Source organism: Puma concolor, chromosome A2, assembly GCF_028749965.1.
Source record: "Puma concolor isolate L17-30 chromosome A2, mPumCon1.1.hap2, whole genome shotgun sequence".
Taxonomy (NCBI): domain Eukaryota; kingdom Metazoa; phylum Chordata; class Mammalia; order Carnivora; family Felidae; genus Puma; species Puma concolor.
The window spans coordinates 132,449,436-132,461,540 of record NC_141668.1 but is presented as its reverse complement, the minus strand read 5'-3'; the positions used below and the strand labels follow the sequence as shown (position 1 = coordinate 132,461,540).

General features: G+C 43.5%; 1 protein-coding gene across 1 annotated transcript in view; it reads right to left on the bottom strand.

Annotated features, from left to right (window-relative positions):
* Positions 1-12,105, bottom strand: part of FOXP1 (forkhead box P1) — a 512,855-nt gene that overhangs the window by 429,753 nt on the left and 70,997 nt on the right. The window lies entirely within an intron of this gene.

Here is a 12,105-nt window from a genome sequence, read left to right as displayed (position 1 = left end):
GAGGGGAGGGGGTGCAGGATGAGGAAATTGGTGAAGGGGATTAAGAGGTACAAACTTTCAGTTATAAAATAAGTAAGTCACAGGATGAAAAGTACAGCATAGGGAATATAGTCAATAATATTGTAATAACACCGTATGGTGACAGATGGTGACTATATTTATCCTGGTGAGCATTGTATGATGTATATAATTGCCAAATTACTATGTCGTACACCTGAAACTAATGTAACGGTCTATGTCAACTACACGTCAGTTTTCAAAGTTTCCTTTCTAAAGGACCCAAGGAATGATAGAATTCCAAAGACCACAGAACTGCCATCCAAATGCATGCTGTGTGAAGAAGAAAGAATTTAAGATTATCAAATTCAATTTTACTATTTGTCTTCAGTGATACTGACAGCCAGGATGACAAAAGATTATGCATTTCCTAAAACAAAAGGGACTCTGGGCAAGGGCCTGCAGAAAATTAACTACCTTAAAGGAAGGGAGGGGTAAGACAGCCCCAATGTGTTGGGCTATTTCCTTTGGAAACAGGACTTGGTTGTTACTTCTGATATTGTTAACTTGTTTCCCAAGAACCACAGGGTCAAAGCGCAGGTTCTCTTAGTGACACCTCACCAAGTTTCTAAAAATGTTGTACAAAGGCCATTAAGTACAGAAAGGAAACATAATTGTTGACTTTAAATACGCAGGCAAAAGTCACAGTAAATAACAATAATTTGCCTGGAATATTGTTCCATACTGCATTTCACAGAAATCCAGCATACAATTTGCGAGAAAGTGCAGGCAAATTAATTGTATACTTTCACCTTTTCTTCTCAACTCACGGAGGAGAAGAATAACATTTTACCCCACGTGGAGAAGCCCCGTAGGCCGCATACGGTTTTGAAAAGAACCTAATCAATAGTATCAACTGAACCTGAGATTAGATTAAACGGCAGACAGAGGCAAACAGCCTATAACTGTTAAGAATCATCATTCCCATGGCTTTCAACCTCCTTTTCCTTGACAGCAGGCAACAGGGCAATATGGTTTATCATGCAGAGACTGAATCCAGTGGAAAATGCCACCCCCAGCCCGGGGACTGACAGTGGCAATGGGTTGTGAAATGCCACCAAAGGGGCCTCAAGGGCAGGCAGCTGCCACCCTCCACATTCCTACACATCTGCCTTGCACGACTCAGGAGGGCTAGGTAAGCAGGGCCCCAAACTCAGAGTGACACCCAGCTTCAAGAGCAGGCTCCTGCTTAACTTTTCTGCTTAACTTTTCTGATGCTCTTCTGATGCTCTCTACCTTCCACGGAAGGGGTATAATCACAGCAGCTGCTTTGGAAGGCAGTTGTGAATACAAGCCATACACATCGGCCAGGCTCTGTGCCTAGGACTGTCTCAGCCGGGGATCTGCCTCTGTGAATCCTAATCATTGTAAGAAGAGTCAAAACAGCAGCTATCATTTACTGAGCAAGAACCATGGAAAGACACATGCCCTTCCATAAGTCAGGATCACACAGCCCTAGGTAGAAGTTCACACAGTATCCCCACATAACCGAAGGGGAAACTAAGGCTAAGAGAATAGCTTGCTCACACACCCAGGTGGCCCAAGGGAGGTGTTCGACAGGAAGTCAGGTTCATCCAATGCCAAAGCTGATACCCTACACCAGTGTTCCACCTGTGTGGTTGCATATCTGAGTCACTTGGAGAACTTACAAAATGGCCGTGTCCACTTCATCCCCAGACTAATTAGAGTTTCAGGGTCCCAAGATCCAGACATCAGCATTTTTAAACCCTTCCAGGGGATTCTAACAGGCAGCCATGTTCGCTAACATCCGATCTAGTCACCATACGGCAGGCACGCGGTCTTCCTCCAATGTATTAGTTTCCAGCTGCTGCTATAACAAATTACCACAAACTTACTGGCTTAAAACAGGCCCATTTATTGTCTTACAGTCATGGAAGTCACAAGTCCAAAAAGGGTCTCACGGGGCTAAAATTAAGGTGTTGGCAGGGCTGTGTTCCTTTGGAAGGAGCTAGGAGAGAATCTGTTTCCTCACTTGCCCTTCTCAGCTTCTAGAGGCTGCCCACGTTCCTTGGCATGTGGCCCCTTCCTCCATATCCCAAACCAGCAAAGCGGGCAGGGTCAGCTCTAATTCTCTTTGGTTCTATCTCTTCAGTCTCTCCTTCTACTTTAAAAAAACCTGCCAGTACACTGAGCTCACGGGATAATCCAGGATAATTCCCCCATTCAAAGTCAAGCGATTAGCAACCTTAACTCCACCTGCAAACCTAATTCCCCTTTTTCCATGTAACGTATCATATTTCCAGGTTCTAGAGACCAGGATGGAGATATACTCAGGGGGTATTATTCTGTCCACCCCACCTGACAATCCTGCTTCAGGCCAGGATCCTGGGCAAAGTGACACATTCTAAAGCGTCACTGAAAGCGGGTCTCTGTCAACGAGCCTTCTGCTTGCTTAATAGTTTTACGGACAGTATTTTAGCTGACTCTGCACCTTAGGTACCAAGTGTCCTGGGTGGAGCATCAAAGGTACTCAAGCGATATTTGCAGAAGGAAGAAAAAAAATCTTGCACCTCTCCCACCATGACATTTTGTATCAGATACACTATCACGTTCAATAAGGGAAGAGATAACTGGTGTTTCTAACTGGATACTCAAGATGAGAAATTTCTGCTTGACTTTAAATGCAGCATCTCCACTCTGCTCTCGCATTAGGAACCGCATGCTACACATTCGCCCCAGCACACAGAAGCCTGCATCTCATTTTACAAGAGCTTGGAAATAATATGCCCTCTTACTTAGATTCTTTGCCAGTGGCCACCAGAAAAAGAAAAAAAAAAAAAAAACTGCTTTCAGTAGGGTGCTATTCATTGGGTTTGTGTATTGGGTTGTTTTTCAGGGGAAGGGGTGAGGGGGATAAAGGACACTTTTAAAAAAAAAATCATGCTTCTAATCCCTAAAAAGACTAAAATAGTTTCATCCTTCATAACCTGTCATCACGCATGTTTCTCTAAAATTAAACACATATGGCTCAAGCCAGAGTTACATTATGCACCATATTATGTAATTATCTTTTCAATTTATTACTCCTCAAAATAGAAAAAGATTAGCCCGTGTTTCTTAAGTCTGAGTAAACATATGGCCTGAAGATTGTAAATGACATCCTATCTTTAAAAGAAGTTCCAAGACTAAACAACACACAATACTTCGTCCGCAAAGGCCATATGTGATATCAGGGTTGTGAGATATGGAGGAACTTTGTGTGTGTGTGTGTGTGTGTGTGTGTGTACATACACATCTTCTTGCTTTCTGGCCATGTCTTTAATGCCGTGAAGTATCCCTGCTGGCAGATCATAAACAGTACAAAAATAGAGACCACAAAAATCTCCGTTTCAGCATTTCCTATTAGCCTTAGTGCCCTCGGGTACTGTTTAATCCATAAGGAATAGGTTCCCAGTCATCTGGGTGTTCATACAGGAATTATCTGTCTCTCTGCAATTCAGGAGCTTTGTGGCCACTTCCCTGGCAGCCTGTGTACCTCCCATTCTTCATGTTACCCAGTGATTTAAGACCTCCTTTGAGACCCTCCGCCTGATCACTGCCCTATATTCCCCGTCAGGAAAGGGAGCACTCAAGCAGGGATCCTCACTGCTGCCACCAACTCCTTGCCCGACAACTACATTAAACGTTATTCCGGAGGCTCCCGGCAGTGTGCGGCAGAGTTAAGGGTCTGACAACGTCCCTATTATCAAAACCGTTCTTCAGGGGGGTTTGCAACTTGAAGACTTTCAATTTGCAACAGGCGGAAATTTTTGCATAGGGCTGCCAGGCATAAAGGAAATATTTCACAGATAATTCGTACTCAAATCAGTTTAATTGTTTATTCTATATTGAGGGATATCAGCAATGAAATGCTGTGAGTGGGTTTCTGATGCCTTTATACTCTCCCTAACAAGAAAGAATGGTATAAAAAAAAAAAAAAAAAACACAACTTAAAATCTGGCAAATTGGAAACCAGCTAATCAGGCTTCCACAGAGCTGTTACCATGCGCACACTCACAAGGGTTTTAAATATACATTTTGCTGTGAATGTCCAGCAGGAAATCGTGGATTTCAGAAGACTTTTCCATCAAGAAAATATGAATTCCAGTGGATCGATATTAACAATCTGCAAAACTATTGCCAAATAAATTTTAAGAATACAGCATCGAATAACATGTCACTGACTAATGTGAAACGTTTTTAGATTTGAGACCAAAACCATTCAAAGATGTTTTCCTCTGCCATAATGCACTAGTCACTCATTCTCAGAACATACAGGCAATCCTTTTTATTTGCTCTAGAGGGGTAACCAGAAGCAGGAGGACCAGATTCTCAGCCTATTACAACCACTGCCCCATAGAACATGTAGATCTCGCTTTCCAATTCCTAGGATAAGGCCACAGTCCACTAAAAATAAGTCACTCAGCTGGCTAGGAAAGGATGTATCTGAGAGATACAATCACTGGACAAATCCTTTGGGCTATATTCCATATTTACGAAAACTATGGAACCAGAAGCGCCATGTTTAGGTTGTTTGGGACCTGATCATTTAATACGGATGGATAATGACATTCCCCAGAGATATAAATGATCATCCAATCAGGAAGGAATATGCAAATGCAGATTACTGTGACTAGTATGCTTTTTTATGAAAGGAGCAGGCTTTCACCACAGTGTCTTTGCACTCACTGGCTTCCTGAATGCTCTTCCCTCAGAAATCCTCAAAGCGCCCCCCTCTTGTCTCACTGTCCCTTACTTCCTTAAAGTTCCTAGGTAAATGGGGCGTCTGGGTGGCACAGTCAGTTAAGCGCCCCACTTCGACTCAGGTCATGATCTCGCAGCTCAGGAGTTCGAGCCCCGCATCAGGCTCTGTGCCGACAGCTCAGAGCCTGAAGCCTGCTTCAGATTCTGTGTCTCCCTCTCTCTCTGCTCCTCCCCCACTAACGCTCTGCCTCTCTCTCTCTCTCCCAAAAATAAACATTAAAAATTTTTCTAAGTTCCTAGGTAAAATACACCCCTCACTCACATTCTCCATTTCCTTGTCCTAATGTATTTTCTCTAGACCACTTAGTACCAAGGGACATACCATTTATTTGTATGATTTCTGTCTTCTCTACTAATATATAAGCACCACGAGATCAGGGATTGGTTTTATCCACTGCTCTGTGCCCTGTGTGTGGAACAGTGGGTGGAACGTAACTGCCACAGAAATATTTCCTGAGTGAACAAATGAACAAGCGAATGAACGAATGAATGAGCGTGCCGATAACACAGGCCTCTATGACCTCATCAGTAGGTACTGGGCCACAAGCCTGTGATTCTGTCCACCATTGTACGATCATACTAAGGCTCACCTATTATTTGGATGAAAAGAGACCTAAGTCTGAGTCACTTCCCTCACGACAAACAGATCTCAGGATATTCTGAAGTGAATAGAGAAAAAAAATTAAAACAAAAACACTGAAGCAACATATCCCAGTAGTTGGGTGATTGTGGGGGTCAGACTGCCTGGGTTCAAGTCTCAGTGCCTTTAAAAGTGCCTTTTAAAAGCTGTGCAGCTCCAACAAGTAATTCTACCTGTCTGAGCCTTGGCTCCTGTGGCTGTAAAACAGGGCCAATTACAGGCCTTACCACTCAAGAGTTTCAGGGATGATACCGTAACAGCTTCACACATAGTGCTGGGCACGTTACAATGTTCACTAATTGTACCGATTCATTATTCCCCGTTTTAAAAGAATAATGAAGACTAGAAAGCAGACTGTGAGATATTGTTGATCTTTTGCTATTTTTACCCCGTTTAACTGTCCGCAATCTTTTGAAAAAGGTAAAAAGTTGGTTTCCGTACCTGAGACAGAGCATTTATAAATTTCAGGTGGATGGTTATTTTTGTTTCGAAGTTGTGTTATATGCCAAGAAATTATGGTATGCTTCCAACTGTCAGTTCTATTTCCTGATGCTACTTTACTCAAAAGAAGCACTGTGCTTTCTGCTTTCACCAACAGGTGCACCCCTGGGGTTGCATACCCCAAAATGCACTCGTGTGTTTTTAAAATTGTCCGCACACATCTTACCAATGTTTCATACATATATATTCCCAAAGGAATTACGAAACAAATGGAAAACCCTGCCGTACTATTTTTTTAAATATTCTAAAAATTCTCAGAAATGTCCCCAAATGTACACTTCTGTGCTTCTGAGGTCTGAGAGAAAGATGTCATGGAAAAATCAGGACTTCACCTGGAATATGCTTTGTCACTTGATACCTTACTTTTTCAGAGTCGAAATACACATCCTATTTTTGTCCTTTGCATAACAAAAGTAACAACTGTCTTTTTTCCCAGAACAAACATTTGTAATATGGCTTTTCTTAAGAAGGGTTGGTATTTGTCTACTTTCTCACCTACTGCTAATGTTGAAAGCCTACAGGAGTTATACTGTTCCTGTCACACGTGGCTTCGTATGTGTAGCAGACAGGGCACACAGACAAGACTTTCCTTACAAGAGATGCAGGGTTGTAGGGCAAGTTTTAGGGACTCCATTGTTCAACGTGTGCAAAGACACAGAAGAGAATTCGCACACTGTCCGAGAAGTATCAGATGATGTAAAATAATTTTTAAGTCCACGTACATTGAGTACGGGTGGTTACATTTGAGACAACACAACATAAAGATTCCTACAAATCTGCAACCTCTTGCTTCGTGTATTTATATTTTACGTATCTGCTCCAGGTGTCCCTGCAGAGAAGACAATTCCGTCCTGGAATTACAGGAGCTGAACGGCCTTCTCATCATCGTGTCTGACTATGTGAAGCTGGCTGGCAGGTGGCAGGCAAACTCTCTTACAGAGAAGGACCCGACCCATGAAGAGCAGCGATCAACACTTAACGTCCTCCGGTGGGGAGAACAAACGAGGGGCAGCTTAGGAGTGAAGGAAACCTGAGTTCCAATACTGCCTCCAATGCTGACGGCTATGATCCTGGGCAGGTCACTTCATCCTTCTGGAAGCTGCCACCTCTCATGGAGGAGTGGATCCGAGGGAGCGAGCAGCCGAGACTGTAAGATCCATCTCATTGACTGAGAGGTGAGATAACGTTCATCAGAATGCCCAACACCATGAATGACGTGTGAAGACCAAAGTTCCCAGCAATGATCGTGAATGTTCTTCTTAGGACAGAAAGGTCAAGTGCTTCCCAACCCTGAGGCCATCGGTCTCCTCTTACAGTCTTCAAATGGCCAGTGTTTTCTAGACAAATGGCTCTTTTTCTTGTGCGGCAATCTATTCGACATCCTGAGGACCCTCACCAAGAGGAGTAGGCAGCATGGCCTATAGGATCTGGAGAACCCTAGACTTGGCCTTGCAGGGGCACCCCTGGGCAAGTTACTTAATGTCTTTGAGTCTCAAATGCCTTGTCTGAAACATCTCTGGAGCTTATAATAACTATCTCCCCAAACTCTTTTGTGTAAAAGGATCATGAGATTTACAGAGTGGGGTGAAGGACAGGTTTCTGCGGTTGGAGCGCCTGTCGTACTTCACATTCTGGTTGATCCAAGGGGGCCCCGATGCCTTTTCTGTCGCGCACTCAATGCTCCGACTCTGCTAGGAAAGGAACACCACATGGCACCGTGGCCAAACTGAGCCAGACCAAGGACTGGAGCGTAACACAAAAGGCAACCATAGATGGGGCAGAGGAGAGCCCAGCTACTCCCGGAGGCAAACGCTAACCCAGGGATGCGTCACTCTTGAATCCTTCAAAATGATGCTACCATAGCTTCTCCCTGGATAAAGAACAGAAAGAAAGGACACGGGAAGAAAAGATGGGTCCTTCGCACAGGGGTTGTGATCCCAAGTGAGCCTGGGCTTATGCCTTCCTATCTGGTGAAGTCCACTGTCTGCCTCTCTCCTGATTCCACCCCTCCTCTACCTTCCGAGTGTGCACCTGAGCACCACTGTGAGCGACTCGCAGTGTCCATAAATTAAAAAAAAAAATAGACAGGGGAGAATAAACACATTTTGGGTTAAATATGTTTGTCTAATTAAAGATACTGTTCTGCTTAATATAGGCAAACCAACGAGAGAATTAATGTACCACCTGTCTATACACTAACAGCAAAACTAACAGAAAGAATTTCAAAGGTACTTTTGTCTCCTGACGAAATGGGAGTTGCTACCCAAATTCCTACACACGGTTTCCATTCCCTTGAAAACAGACGGAGATGGCGGGATGGGCGGAAAAAGTCAACTAGCTATTCAGCTAACTAAAACACACATACATCCCCCTATCACCCCCGCTGGAACACACACCTAACCTAAACATCCAGCCAATACGGAATTGGCTAAATAAATGACAATATACCCATGTAAGACAATACAGTGCTGCCATATGACCTGTAATAATGATACAGCCAGATGTCCACTCTTTATGTCCTGTGCTTTTACTGAAATTATTGAGTAAACCTTACTTACCCACCTCCTAGATGCTACATATTATTAGCATTCTGCTCCCCTTGGTTTAATATATCTCTATCCATCTATTTTGGTTTTTGATGCCTATCAGAGGAAGCCCCATGATATATTTTAAATAGAAAAGACAAACCAAACCACCATGTACAGTGTGAGCTCATTTTTGAAACTCTATATGGGTGTGTGCTCTCACATGCCTGGAAAAAACAATGGAAGGAAATACCACAAAACGTTACTAGTAACAATTTTGGTGTTTTTTTCCCCCTCGTTACCTATATGCATTTTTTCTTGGTTTTTTTTTTTTTTTTTTTTTTTTTTTTTTTAGCAATAAGCATTTATTCTTTGTGAAATAAACAGATATATAATGAAGGGAAGGAGACAAAGATGAGAAGAGCAAGGTAGGTCAAGGAGCAAGAATGCAGGACAGAAAAGAAATACCCAAAGCCATGGAGGCACCCTTCCCTGGGCAGTGGTCGCTTGGTGAGAAGCTATGCTCAACCAGCCATGAGAGTGTTGACCACAAAGGGCAGAGAGGGGGCAACAGAGAAGTAACCAAACGCCAGTCCTGCTGGCCCTCTACACTGTCTCCTAACAGGTCAACTCTTTCTCAGAACAGTCTTCTAAAACCATTTCCAATCACCTCCCTGAGTGTCACTGGGAAGTGATAGGGATTTCCTGATCCCAGGCTCACATCTGCGCCAGCTGTTAAGAACAATCCACGGCACTGAGATTACAGCACCCAAGTTCAACAGTCTTCAGCCTCCACAACCCACTTGGGGTTATCCTCATCAGCAAGTGCTTGGTCACTATCCACCTGGGTGCCGGCCTCTGCCCCTGGAAGCCTACGAACCTTCCAGAATGGAGGCAATGCCCATCTCGGTGGCACCTTCTCGGCACCCCCAGTCTTTCCACCGATGCATCTGTCAGCTCGCTGAAGGACTTACTGGTTAAGATTAAGGTCTATTTCTAATTACTAAAAGGGGAACAGCTGAGGGGGAATTTCCTCAGCTCCCAGGACTATGCTGACAGCGGCTCATGGAGCCTTCTGGACACGGTCCAGCCCTGTGCTGGGGGCCGGAAATGGAGGGCACAGGAAGACCAAGCAGATCATGAGGAGAAGGCAGAAGCCAGGGTCTCAAAGGTACTTCTGTGTAGCCTCGTGAGACTGGATAGCCCCATGAAATGCCAGGGATCAAGGGTAGTAAAACAATCACAAAGCACATGAAATAAAAAGGATAATTAAGATCAGCTCCTGGAAGTTTTTAAGAGCACTCACTGATGGATCAGCACCACCTAACAGCGCGGCGGTTTAGTTTTCAAATCCTGCACCTGGCCTCGCGTTACTAACCCACTGCCATGTTCTGAGAACGCTATATTCTCCTAGCACTTTCTTACTGTTGTTGTTAGTGTTCATTTAAAAAAATTAAAGGTCACTCTCAATGTCTACCATCATCACACCCTATGAGAAATCCAGCTATTTGGAAATACAACATTAAGTTCTTATTCGTACCTTAAGGGCATCTGCACCAGAAGCCTTCCCTCCACCCCCAGGACACACATGCACACGTGTATTCCAAACAATAGCATTCCTCACCATGGAATCCGCATTCCAGTAATGAAGTATACAATGCCCCACCTTTTGGAAATTCATTAGGGACATATGGGTATTAGAAACCAAGTGCAGCCCAAACTGATTTGTCAAGAGAATATTTTACTTTCTCATCATCACCTATTTAAAGGCTCAAAAAAAAGGGGGTGCCTGGGTGGCTCAGTCAGTTAAGCGTCTGCCTTCAGCTTAGGTCATGATCTCACAGTTTGTGGGTTTGAGCTCCGCATCGGGCTCTGTGCTGACAGCTCACAGCCTGGAGCCTGCTTAGATTCTGTGTCTCCCTCTCTCTGCCCCTTCCGTACTCACTCTCTGTCCCTGTGTGTGTGTGTGTGTGTGTGTGTCTCTCTCAAAAAATAAACATTAAAAAAACAATAATAAAGGCTCTTAAAAAAAAATGGGGCAATGAGGATCCCAGTGATAAAAAAAAATAGTTTCCTTAAGGATGATAATAATTTTTCAATCTATAAATTATGTTTCACTCATATTGAAAACAAAAAAAAATGTTTAAATCCTCCATGAAATCACATAAGCTTTAGAAGATGCAGACACAGAAACGTTTCTGAACCTGGGTCTCTGATGTGAGAACCAATACTTATACAAATAAAACCTAGCGTATCAGAGCCAGAAGGGAACTTAGGTATCATGTAATCTGACCCTCTCATTTCACAGGTACAGACAGCGAGCTCAGGAGATTGTAAGTGGCTTAGATGTGGCTACGGGGACATATATGGTTCCCTAATACCAAGTTAAGGGGAGGGGAGCATTATTAGGGATGGGAAGTGTAAGCAGAACAAAACTCACAAATTAGTTATTGTTGTTGTTTCCAATACAGGCTTTAGTATCCAAAGGTTGAATCTTTGACTCTTAAGAGTCACAACCACAAACTGCCCTTCACCCCACAAAACACATAATCACCCCCCTAAAAAAAGAGCCTCAGCCCTGTAACCTAAAGGCAAATTTAGAAACCAGAGTGAACGACTTAGAGCGTAAATACTTGGTTTATGAATAAACTACTTGGTTTTGTTTTAAAATAGTACTTCAAAAGTTTTCAAAATTATAGAAAGTTGAGACTCCAATATCTTTCAAAATAGGAACAATTGGGGCGCCTGGGTGGCGCAGTCGGTTGGGCGTCCAATTTCAGCCAGGTCACGATCTCGCGGTCCGTGAGTTTGAGCCCCGCATCGGGCTCTGGGCTGATGGCTCAGAGCCTGGAGCCTGTTTCCGATTCTGTGTCTCCCTCTCTCTCTGCTCCTCCCCCGTTCATGCTCTGTCTCTCTCTGTCCCAAAAATAAATAAAAAACGTTGAAAAAAAAAATTAAAAAAAAAAAAAGGTGGAGTGATGAAAGATAAAATCAGCTTGGTGGAATGAGCACCATTTCAGGAAGATTATAAAAAAAAAAAAAAATAGGAACAATAGACCAACTACTATAGCCATTTGCTGAAGAAATATTTACAAAATACCTACTTTGTGCCAGGCATTGTTTAGAGACTAGTAAACAACAGTACCCGGGAAGTGATATTATCCCCTGTTGGAGCTAGTGAGAAGACTGGCATTAATGAAGACAGAAACAAAGATACACATTAACTGTATTAAGATAAATGCCACAAGGTAGAGTTTTACGGGACCAGAACAAAGTCTAAGAGGGATGTTGGCAGACTAGAGAGATCAAGAAAGAATTCCCTGATGAGGTTATACTTGAGCAGGGAGCTGAAGGACAGGTAGGAGGTAACCAGGTGGAGAAGAGAGGGAGGCATTCTCCAGGCAGAAGCAACAGCATATGCAAAGACCCTGTGGCACCAAGGAGCAGAGTAAGACATAACCAGGATGGTTGCAAGAGAAAATAAAGGTGGGGGAAGAAAGCAGAATTCACACTTTAAAGGTTGTAGAGATCCTGGACAGAACTCGGTCTTTATCATGAGGGTAGACGGAGGCCAGCAAAGGGATCTCAGCTTAGTGTTTAACAGGTGAATGACACATG